Source organism: Gossypium hirsutum, chromosome A13 (assembly GCF_007990345.1).
Source record: "Gossypium hirsutum isolate 1008001.06 chromosome A13, Gossypium_hirsutum_v2.1, whole genome shotgun sequence".
NCBI lineage: Eukaryota > Viridiplantae > Streptophyta > Magnoliopsida > Malvales > Malvaceae > Gossypium > Gossypium hirsutum.
This window is the reverse complement of record NC_053436.1, coordinates 66,642,777-66,655,575: the sequence shown is the minus strand read 5'-3', so window position 1 is coordinate 66,655,575 and position 12,799 is coordinate 66,642,777. Positions and strand designations below refer to the sequence as shown.

The 12,799-nt window shown below is 37.8% G+C and overlaps 1 non-coding gene across 1 annotated transcript; it reads right to left on the bottom strand.

The window, feature by feature from the left end:
• Positions 1–1,324: 1,324 nt before the first annotated feature.
• LOC121212969 (small nucleolar RNA R71) lies at positions 1,325–1,431 on the bottom strand. Its single transcript, XR_005908339.1, has one exon. It is a non-coding gene; the product is annotated as a small nucleolar RNA R71 (small nucleolar RNA).
• Positions 1,432–12,799: the final 11,368 nt, after the last annotated feature.

Below are 12,799 nucleotides of genomic sequence, written 5' to 3'. Positions count from 1 at the left end.
GAGAAATAGACCCTGTCTAAGAGTAAATTTTTCATAATTAAGTGGAGTTTATTGCACGCCTAGAGACAGGGTAATAAGATTTTGCTAGATTAGGGTGAAACCTAATAAGGGAATCCATAGATCGAGTTAATGCAATTCTAGGGTGTTAATTAGAAAGAGATTTCAATTATTCAACCTAGGGTTAGACGTTATTAGTCTCGAGAGAGATAATAATATAACTTAGGGATTTCTACGGATCAAGTCAAATGAATAAATCGTCTGACTCAGAGTCAAATAACAAGTGAAGTATAGGTGGATTTTTCCTTAAGCATTGTCTTAATCACATCGAATTTTCCCAAAAGTATTTTCCCAAATTTTCTTTCTGTGTATTCTTAGTTTAGTAATTAGTTTAGATAACCAAACCTCTTAATTTTTAGGCTAGATAATAAAAAGGAAGTAAATACTAGTACTCGTGGTTCTTTTCGGTTTGACAATCCGATCTTGCTGAAGTATACTACTGTTCGATAGGTACACTTGCCTTAATCGTGATAATAAGTTAGCCTTAAGAACGATTCATTCATAAATCTTTAAAACCTGTCACGAATATCACGTATCAAGTTTTTGGCACCGTTGCCGGGGATGACTAATATATTAGGAACACTCGATTTTTATTACTTTAGCCAATTTACTTTTATTGCAATTTAAAATTTTGTTTTCTTTTCTAATTTTTCATTTATTTTCTTCTGACAAGTTTTTCTAGTTTATGACCAGAAGAAACCCGTTAGGACCACTACTTTTTGACGGTAAGATCGACTGCACAGCTTGCAAAAACTGAAGAGAAAGAAGGCGAAGCCTAAGATACACAGAGGACGAGCAAGAGGACGACACTTCAACCACAACTAAGGAGATGGCTTAAAACCAAGAAAATCTGCTACCTCCTGCGATTGCTGCTGATCCAGTAAGTCAGAATCTTGCTCCACACTCTATGTATGATTATGCTAAACCTAATTTAATAGGAACTGAATCGATCATAGTTAGGCCTGCTGTTGCTAAAAATAAATTTGAACTGAAACCTAACACCATTCAAATGATCCAACAGTTTGTTCAGTTTGATGGTTTACAGGACGAGGATCCCAACGCTCACTTGGCAAATTTCTTAGAGTTTTGCGACACTTTTAAAATTAATGGCGTTTCCGATGATGCCATTCGTCTTCAGTTGTTTCCCTTTTCGTTGAGGAATAAGGCTAAACAGTGGTTGAACACGTTGCCACGAGGATCAATCACTACTTGGGAACAGTTGATTGAAAATTTTTTATTAAAATATTTTTTGTCGGCTAAAACACCCAATTTACGTAATGATATCTCCTCTTTTGTGTAGATGGATTTAGAAACACTCTACGATGCATGGAAGAGATACAAGGACCTTTTGTGAAGATGCCCTCGCCATGGGTTACCACTCTGGCTACAAGTCCAAACGTTTCACAATGGCCTGAACCCTTCGACTCGACAGATGATTGACACAACTGCTAGTGGAACTAACAATAAAAAGACACTAGAGGTGACTTACGAATTTATTAAGGAGATGTCACTGAATAACTATTAGTGGCAAGTCATGAGGACAAAGCCAACGAAAACAGCCGACGTTTATAACATCGATTTGGTCACCATGCTCTCTAATCAAGTAGAACTCTTGAATAAGAAAATTGATGGTTTTCTTAGTTCTTCACAGGTTCACCCAGTAATGCAGTGCGAAGCAAGTGGAGGTGGATCAAGCAATTCAGAATACCCACCCCATGGCCACAACATGGAGAACTAAATTACATGGGTAATACTCTTCGATCTCAAAATAATTCTTATAGGAATACTGAAAATGCAGGTTGGAGAAACCACCCAAATTTCTCATGGAGAGGCCAAGAGAATCAGAGACTAGCACCTATAGGCTTCCAACAACCACCTTACCAACAAGAGAAAAAGCTGAACCTTGAGGAGATGCTAACAAAATTCATCTCAGTGTCAAAAACTCGTTTTTAGAATACCGAGACTGTGACACCCCTAAAGTGACCCTACTCGGAAAGCGGTTTCAGGACCGCTAAACCGAGTCACCAAATTATTTGAATGTGATATTTATTGTCTAAAATATGTGATTATGAAGGTGTGAAAGTTTAGGCTTCGATTTGGTAAATTTGCATGTGAATTTAGTCAAAAGGACTTATGGGTGACATTTTTGAAATGTGATAAGGCCTAATGGCCGATGTGATGAATGTGAAAGTGTATATATGTGATAAGGCCTAATAGCCGATGTGATGAATGTGAAAGTGTATATATGTGATAAGGCCTAATGGCCGATGTGATGAATGTGAAAGTGTATATATGTGATAAGGCCTAATGGCCGATGTGATGAATGTGAAAGTGTATATATGTGACAGGGCCGAGTGGCCAACGTGATGGATGTGAAAGTGTATAAATGTGATAAGTCCCGAAGGGCATTTGTGTCAGTACTATATTCGGGTTAAAACCCCGCAGGCTTTATGCGAGAATATTATCACTGATTAATATCCGTAAGCTTCGTGCTCGTACTATATCCGAGCTCTAAAGACCCGACGACTACGTGTGGGGATTTTGTCCGGGTAAGACCCGATAACTTCGTGTGGAGATTATGTCGGGGTAAGACTTCGTAATAAGAATTGCTTATAAATATATTCAATGCGAAAGGTTAAACAGGTATGTACTCCAAGTTTATATGTGAGCTTGATTTGCACTAAATCATAAGGTAGTTATGTGATGCATACGAGAGCAATCTATGAGACTATTCCTATAATTATGTGACATCGGATCAGTGTGAGAGGTTATGTGAAATCATACGATATATCTATGTCACATGAGCTCACTTTTATGTGAAAGTTTATCTGCCTATTGTATATGATGAGATGTGCATATTCGGTAAAGGGATGGTATGCCCGAAGGAAGAGTGAAATAAAAATACGAACAACTATGTTATAATTTGATTGTTATCTGTTGACACTGCTTAAAACTTACTAAGCATTGTAATGCTTACTCCGTTTACTCTGTTTCCTCTGTTTTATAGATCTCATTTGGAAGCTACAGGCTCGGGGATCATCAGCAACTAGTCACACTATCACTATCCACTGTTTGGTACTGCTACGTTTTGGATTATCTTATGGCATGTATAGAATAGACTAGTGGCGGAAGAATATTTTTGGTTAATGTATAAAAGCCATGCGAAAATGGCATCTTTTGAATGTTTACTTAGAGAAGTTTAAATTTTATCCCTGGCTGTGCTTAGTACTTATTTAAATGAATGATCTTTATTTCAAGAAAAAAATTCAAAATTTTACTGTTCTGACATGAGTTACAAGTCCGGTAATGCCCCTTACCTATTCCGGCGACGGTTACGGGATAGGGGTGTTACATTTTATTATAATCAATACAAGTAACCATACTTGTAGGAAGTATTAAGCATATAATCGGCCTCAACATAGACATGCATATTCGGCCATAGGAAGAAGATTGGTGTTGCATGTATTCGGTTAGAGGCAAGCATATTGATGCTTTTATCTTGGCTTAGACAATCGGCTAAAAGGAAGTGTGGGTTAATATGTTGAGTTGATTCATGATTTCATATGTATGTGACTTTAATGTCTAATGTATATATATATGGGCTAAGTATCTTGAGTTCCTCTTTTCGATGCTCAAATGATTAAATCAATTTATTTGTTAAATTAAGCTCAAGAGCAAAGGGGAACTAAATCCGATAAAGGGAAGGAAAAAGTGGTCGAATAGCCATCGGAATCGTTCAACAACATCCGAGGTAAGTTTTAAGTGATTAAACGTTGAGTAAATTCAATCATAATAGGACATAATGAGTTGATTTAATAAGATATGATGTGGCCATGATATGTTCTAAGCTCAAATGGTAAGTTCTTAAGTGTTTGAGCTTGGGAATTTAAGGGTAATTTGAAATAGTCTGCTTAGGACAGCAGCAGTAATGTGACTTTAGAAAATCACCATAAATTTATGGATTTGAATTAGAGGCTGAGTGAGACATGAAATTAAAGCTTAATGAGTCTAGTTTCTTATAAAAGAAACTGTGTAAGCAAAGGAATTTCCGATAATGAGATACTTAAAGTTGTGTGAGACAGCGCAGAATGACACTGTAATCCTCTGTTCTGTTTTTAGAAAATCATTATAAATTGTACAAAAATGGTTATAAGATAAAATTTATACGCTTAGACTCCTTAATGAGTCTAGTTTCAAATGAAATCAAATTATAACATAGTTGTTCGTATTTTTATTTCACTCTTCCTTCGGGCATACCATCCCTTTGCCGAATATGCACATCTCATCATATACAATAGGCAGATAAACTTTCACATAAAAGTGAGCTCATGTGACATAGATATATCGTATGATTTCACATAACCTCTCACACTGATCCGATGTCACATAATCATAGGAATAGTCTCATAGATTGCTCTCGTATGCATCACATAACTACCTTATGATTTAGTGCAAATCAAGCTCACATATAAACTTGGAGTACATACCTGTTTAACCTTTCGCATTGAATATATTTATAAGCAATTCTTATTACGAAGTCTTACCCGGACATAATCTCCACACGAAGTTATCGGGTCTTACCCGGACAAAATCCCCACATGTAGTCATCGGGTCTTTAGAGCTCGGATATAGTACAAGCACGAAGCTTACGGACATTAATCAGTGATAATATTCTTGCATAAAGCCTGCGGGGTTTTAACCCGGATATAGTACTGACACAAATACCCTTCGGGACTTATCACATTTATACACTTTCACATCCATCACGTTGGCCACTCGGCCCTGTCACATATATACACTTTCACATTCATCACATCGGCCATTAGGCCTTATCACATATATACACTTTCACATTCATCACATCGGCCATTAGGCCTTATCACATATATACACTTTCACATTCATCACATCGGCCATTAGGCCTTATCACATATATACACTTTCACATTCATCACATCGGCCATTAGGCCTTATCACATATATACACTTTCACATTCATCACATCGGCTATTAGGCCTTATCACATATATACACTTTCACATTCATCACATCGGCCATTAGGCCTTATCACATTTCAAAAATGTCACCCATAAGTCCTTTTGACTAAATTCACATGCAAATTTACTAAATCGAAGCCTAAAACTTTCACACCTTCATAATCACATATTTTAGACAATAAATATCACATTCAAATAATTTGTTGACTCGGTTTAGCGGTCCTGAAACCGCTTTCCGACTAGGGTCACTTTAGGGGTGTCATAGAGACAGCACTTAAAAATCAACAAGCGTCGATCCAAGGGCTCGAAACTCAGATAGGTCAGCTCGCTAAATTGATATCTGAAAGACCACTAGGAAGTCTACCTAGTAACACTGAACCCAACCCAAAAGAGCACGTGAAAGCAGTAACTCTAAGGAGTGGAAAAGTGTTAGCTGAATCTGAAAAGAAGCCACCATAAGAAGCTGACAAAAAGGAGGTTAAACCCGAAAACAATGACAACTTAATGCCAAAAGAATATAAACCACCAATCCCATACCCAGTAAAGTTGAAGAAAGACCATATGGATGCACAATTCGGTAAATTTCTTGAACTTTTTAAACAACTGCATCTTAACTTACCTTTTGTTGAAGCTATATCGCAGATGCCTACATATGCAAAATTCTTAAAGGAGCTTCTAACAAACAAAAGGAAGTTTGAAGACTTATCTACAGTGGAGCTTAATGAAGAGTGCTCAGCCATACTCTAAAACAAACTGCCAACCAAACTGAAAGACCTAGGAAGTTTTAGTATTCCCTGTTTAATTGGTAGTTTGAATATTGTTAAAACACTAGCTGATTTAGGTGCCAGCATTAATTTGATGCCATATAAAATGTTTAAACAACTTGGTCTTGGGGAACCTAAACCCACTAGGATGAGTATTCAATTTGCTGATAGATCTGTTAAATATCCTAGGGGAATTATAGAGGGCGTACTTGTAAAAGTAGATAAATTTATATCCCCTATTGATTTCGTTGTGCTTGACATGGATGAAGATGTTGAGGTTCCTTTAATTTTAAGTCGGCCATTTTTAGCCACTGCTAGAGCTGTAATTGATATGAGTGATCGTAAATTTGTACTTAGAGTAGGTGACGAAGATATTATTTTTAAAATTTATGATGTCATGAGATTTTCTAGAGAACAGGAAGACTCATGTTATTTTTTCGACTCTATGACCATGCTACTCAAGATTCTTTTTAGGAAATCGTACACAAGGACACGATGGAACTGTGTCTCGCCCAAGGAGAGGGGATGGATGATGATTTTGAAATAGGAACCGAACTAAACCCTAATGAAACCTCCCCAAAACTAGCAGAATATGAAGGAATTAAGGTAAAAGATGAACTTAAGCAAAAACCCTCTATTGACTAATCTCCCAAACTGGAACTTAAACAATTGTCGAATCACTTGGAATATGCATTCCTTGGAAATAATTCCATATTACCGGTAATTATTGCATCCAACTTGCAACCAATGAGAAAGAGGAATTACTCCAAGTATTAAGAGAGCATAAAAGGGCCATAGCTTGGAAAATTTCTGACATTAAAGGGATCAACCTTTCGTTTTGCACCCCCAAAATTTTAGTGGAAGATGAATATAAAACAAGCATGCAAGCCGAAAGATGACTGAACCCCAACATGAAGGAAGTTGTTAAAGCTAAAGTAATTAAACTCCTAGATGTTGGAATTATTTATCCTATTTCTGACAGTTCTTGGGTGAGTCCAGTGTAGGTTGTTCCTAAGAAAGGAGGCATGACTGTTGTAGCCAATGAGAAGATTCAATTAATCCTAATAAGGACAATCATAGGTTGGAGAGTGTGCATTGATTATAGGAAGCTAAATGATGCCACGAAAAAAGACCACATTCCCCTTTCATTCATTGACCAAATGTTGGAAAGATTGTCAGGACACATGCACTACTTCTTTTTAGACGGACTCTCTAGCTATTTCCAAATCCCAATAGCTCCTAAAGATCAAGAAAAGATGACATTTACATGTCCACACGGTATGTTTGTTTATCGTAGAATGTCTTTTGGATTATGTAATGCTCCTACTACTTTTCAGCGCTGCATGATAGCCATTTTTGACGAACTCGTAGAAGATGTCATGGAGGTATTTATGGATGATTTTTTGGTTTTCGGTAACTCTTTCCATCTTTGCCTAAAAAATTTAAAACGGGTGTTAATAAGATGTGAGGAAACAAACCTTGTGCTTAACTGAGAAAAATGTCACTTTATGGTTCAAGAAGGTATTATGTTAGGACATAAAATTTCTAGTAGAGGGATTGAGGTTGATAAATCTAAAATTGAAACTATTGAAAAACTACCCCCTAATTCGGTTAAGGCTATTAGAAGCTTCTTAGGATATGCTGGGTTTTATAAAAGATTTATTAAAGACTTTTCTAAAATAGCTAAGCCTTTGAATAAATTACTAGAAAAAGATGTGCCTTTTAATTTCGATCAGGAGTGTTTAGAAACATTTAATACTTTAAAGGATAAGCTGACTAAAGCTCTAACTATAATTGCACCTGATTGGAATTCACCTTTTGAACTAATGTGCGATGCGAGTGATTTTGCAGTAGGTGCAGTTTTGGGACAGCGAAGAGATAAACATTTTCAACCTATCCATTATGCTAGCAGGACTTTGACAGCCGCACAAGAAAACTACACCACCACGAAGAAAGAGCTGCTACCTGTGGTTTTTGCATTCGATAAATTTAGGCCATATTTAATATTGTCTAAATTTTTGCGTTCGATGGATCTTATTATTGCAGGAATTTGACTTGGATATTAAGGATAAGAAAGGAGCTGAAAATCTCGCTGCTGACCATCTCTCCAGGCTTGAAAACTCAAGTACCAAAGAACTAGATGACATTGAAATAAATGATTCATTCCTTGAATAATAATTTTTTGTTATATCTGATTCTGAGGTACCTTGGTTTGCAGATATTGCAAATTTTTTAGCCGCTAACATTATCCCAAAAGGGTTGACACATCAGCAAAAGAAGCGATTCTTCACTGATGTGAAAAACTACTTCTGAGAAGACCCTTTTCTTTTTCGTAAATGTACAGATCAAATCATTAGGAGATGCGTTACAAGGACAGAAGCATTGAAAATCTTGGAACATTGCCATTCAGGACCGACTGGAGGACATTACGGTGGAAATAAGGCCGCGCATAAAGTCCTCGAATTAGGTTTTTATTGGCCCACTCTATTCAAAGACGCCAACAGGTATGTTACTTCTTCCGAAAAATGTCAAAGGATAGGTAATATATCCAAACGTGATGAAATGCCTCAGACATATATGCTCTCATGTGAAATATTTGACATTTGGGGTATTGACTTCATGGGTCCATTCCCTAGTTCTTTCGGGAATAAATACATCTTAGTAGCTGTTGATTATATGTCCAAATGGGTTGAAGCTCAAGCTTTACCTACTAATGATGCTAGAGTAGTAGTACGATTCCTTAAGAAACTTTTCTCTCGATTTGGTACACCTAGAGCAATTATCAATGATAAGGGTACTCATTTTTGTAACACCCAATTTGACAAGACCCTCAAGAAATACGGAGTTCATCACAGAACAGCTACTCCTTATCACCCTCAAACTAGTGGCCAAGTCGAAGTAGCGAACCGAGAGCTTAAATGTATCCTAGAAAAGACAGTAGAATTAAACAGGAAGGATTGGGCAATGAAAGTAGATGATACTTTATGGGCTTATAGAATTGCTTTTAAGACTTCCATAGGAACATCACCTTACAGACTTGTTTATGGGAAAAGTTGTCACCTACCGTTTGAGTTGGAACACAAGGCATTCTGGGCTATAAAATTTCTAAACCTTGACCCCAAACTTGCAGGTGAAAATAAGTTGATGCAGTTGAACGAGTTAGATGAGTGGCGAGCCAATGCATATGAAAATTTGCACCTATATAAGGAAGCGACGAAGCGCCGCCACGACGCCCGTTTGAAGCAACGAAGGCAATTTGAAGTTGGAGATCTTGTCCTGTTATATAACTCGAGGCTAAAATTGTTTCCTGGAAAGCTTAAATCACGATGGTCAGGTCCTTTCGTAGTTCAAACTGTATTTCCATATGGTATAGTAGAGGTAAGTCATCCATCACAAGGCACTTTTAAGGTAAATAGACATCGTCTCAAAATGTATAGCGGTGAGAATTTCAAAGACAATAAAGAGGAGCTACGGCTCCATGAAGTTACCGAAATACACCCACAACGTAGAGTCGAGCTTAGACTATAAACAAGCGCTTCTCGGGAGGCACCCCGAGCACTAATGGCACGAACTTCTTTAAATTTTAGTCTTTAACATTTAATTCACTAACTGAGTCACTAAACACAGGAGTTTCAGAACCACACGGCCAAGCACACAAGCGTGCCGTAGGCCATGCACATACCACCGGAGGCAACATGGCCGTGCGCTATGGCCGTGTGAAAATAGGGCAAATTTTTTTCCCCAACATGGGATGTGATAAGTTGCCACGACCGTACGACACGGCCGTGGGCGAAACATCCAAAATGACGCGGGCGTGCGACACACCCGTATTTTGAAACCATGGGCAAACCAGTCAATTTAGCATGGGCGTTCGGCACGCCCGTGCCCAACCCCCGTGGTCGACACTGTCACAACAACACGAGCGTGTGCCTGCATACACCAGCGTGGGAAAAGTGAACGAAGATTGACATGGCTGTGCAACATGGTCGTGTACACCAATGCTCCTAATTTCAAAAACCACAAAACGTACAAGCTGAAACGAAGGCACACGGTCATGTCCCATGGCCGTATACCCCAATTTCTCTATAAAGACCTATTATCTATTGATAAACCAGAATTTATACATATTTTTATCCCATGCTTAGCCTATTTATGAATGGTTTCTCCTTAAATTTGGTGAATTTGATGCTCCTAATCCTTTAATTTCATATTTAATACTTAGGAGAGCATAGGAGAGTAAAAAAGCGAGAAACGAGCCGAAAATAGAAAAAATAGACCTACGTGGGAAATTAACACGATTGGACTTTCTAACACGGGCGTGTCACACGGCCATGTCCCTTTGGCAGGATTGAAGCATGACTTAAACGGGTATACTACATGCCCGTGCCTATTCAACAGCCTTGACTACGGGCTGGAGTAATCGCACACGGTGTGTCACACGGGCGTGTCCCTACTGAGCCCAAGTATAACCCTATTCGGAAAATGCCAATTTTGGGGGCTATTAGGCATTCTAAAGCCTTTTAAACACCTGAGGAGGCACTTAGAAAAGAACGCAGAGTAGGAAGCAAGAAATTACTCAAGGAAAGCCGATTGATCCATCTCAGAAGCCGAATTCATCATCAAGACTGAAGATCTCCCTTCAACTTCCTTCGGGAGTTTTGGGTTTTCTTATGTTTGTTGTCTTTATGCTTTCGAGATGTTTTCTTTCATAAGTATGAACTAAACCCCCTAAATACCTAAGGGGAATGAAACCTAAAACAGACCTTGTTATTATTATCTGAATTGTATAATAAATATTTGACTTGTTCTTAATTATGTGTTCTTAATTCTTGTTTTGATATTCCGGGATATTGATTCAAGTTAAGCTCTTATTCAGTGGAGAAATAGACCCTGTCTAAGAGTAAATTTATCATAATTAAGTGGAGTTGATTGCACGCCTAGAGATAGGGTGATAAGATTTTGCCGTATTAGGGTGAAACCTAATAAGGGAATCCATAGATCGAGTTAATGCAATTCTAGGGTGTTAATTAGAAAGAAATTTCAATTATTCAACCTAGGGTTGGACGTTATTAGTCTCGAGAGAGATAATAATATAACTTAGGGATTTCTACGGATCAAGTCAAATGAATAAATCGTCTGATTCAGAGTCAAATAACAAGTGAAGTCTAGGTGGATTTTTCCTTAGATAATGTCTTAATCAATCGAATTTTCCCAAAAGTATTTTCCCAAATTTTCTTTCTGTGCATTCTTAGTTAATAATTAGTTTAGATAACCAAACCTCTTAATTTTTAGGCTAGATAATAAAAAGGAAGTAAATACTAGTACATGTAGTTCCTTTAGGTTCAATAATCCGGTCTTGCTGAACTATACTACTGTTCGATAGGTACACTTGCCTTAATCGTGATAATAAGTTAGTCTCAAGAACGATTCTTTCAAAAATCTTTAAAACCTGTCACGAATATCACGTATTAAGTTTTTGGCGCCGTTGCCGGAGAACTAGGATATTAGGAACACTCTATTTTTATTACTTTAGCCATTTTACTTTTATTGCAATTTAAATTTTTATTTTCTTTTCTAATTCTTCATTTATGACCAGAAGAAACCCGTCAGGACCATTACTGTTTGACAGTGAGCTTGATCGCACAGTTCGTAGAAATCGAAGAGAAATAAGGCGAAGCTTACGATACACAGAGGAAGAGCACGAGGATGATACTTCAACCACAACCGTGAAGATGGCTGAAAACCAAGAAAATCTGCTACCTCTTGCAATTGCTGTTAATCAGAATCCTACTCTGCTCACTATGTATGATTATGCTAAACCTTCTTAAACAGGAACTGAATCGAGCATAGTTAGACCTATTGTAGCTGTAAATACTTTTGAACTGAAACCTAACACAATTCAAATGATACAGCAATTTGTTCAGTTTGATGGTTTGCAGGATGAAGATCACAACGCTCACTTGGCAAATTTTTTGGAACTATGTGATACATTTAAAATTAATGGTGTTTCTAATGACGCCATTCGCCTTCGGTTATTCCCTTTTTCGTTGAGGAATAAGGCTAAACAGTAGTTGAACTCGTTGCCACAAGGATCAATTACTACTTGGGAACAAATGACCGAAAAGTTTTTATTAAAATATTTTTCGCCGGCTAAAACAGCAAATTACGTAATGATATCTCTTCTTTTGTACTGATGGATTTAGAAACACTCTACGATACATAGGAGAGATACAAGGACCTTTTGAGAAGATGCCTTCACCCTGGGTTACCGCTCTGGTTACAGGATCAAACCTTTCATGATGGCCTGAATCCTTCGACTCGGTAGATGGTTGACGCAGCTTCTGGCAGAACCATCAATAATAAGACACCTGAAGATACCTATGAATTTATAGAGGAGATGTCACATAATAACTATCAGTGGCAAGTCATGAGGATAAAGCCAATGAAAACAGCCGACGTTTATAACGTCGATTCGGTCACCATGCTCTCTAATCAGGTAAAACTTTTGAATAAGAAAATTAATGGTCTCCTTAGTTCTTCACAGGTTCACCTAGTAATGCAGTGCGAAGCAAGTGGAGGTGGATCAAGCAGTTTAGAATACCTACTTTATGGCCACAACATGGAGAACGAGCAGTTAACTTACATGGGTAACAATCCTCGATCTCAAAATAATCCTTATAGCAATACTTACAATGCAGGTTGGAAGAACCACCTAAATTTTTCATGGAGAGGCTAAGGAAATTAGAGACCACTACCCCCTTCAGGCTTTCAGCAACCACCGTACCAGCAGGAGAAAAAGTTGAACCTTGAGGAGATGCTAACCAAATTCATCTCGGTGTCAAACTCATTTTCAGAATACTGAGACAGCACTCAAAAATCAACAAGCATCAATCCAGGGGCTCGAAACTCAGATTGGACAGCTCGCCAAGTTTATTTCCGAATGACCACAAGATAGCCTTCCAACCAACACTGAATCTAACC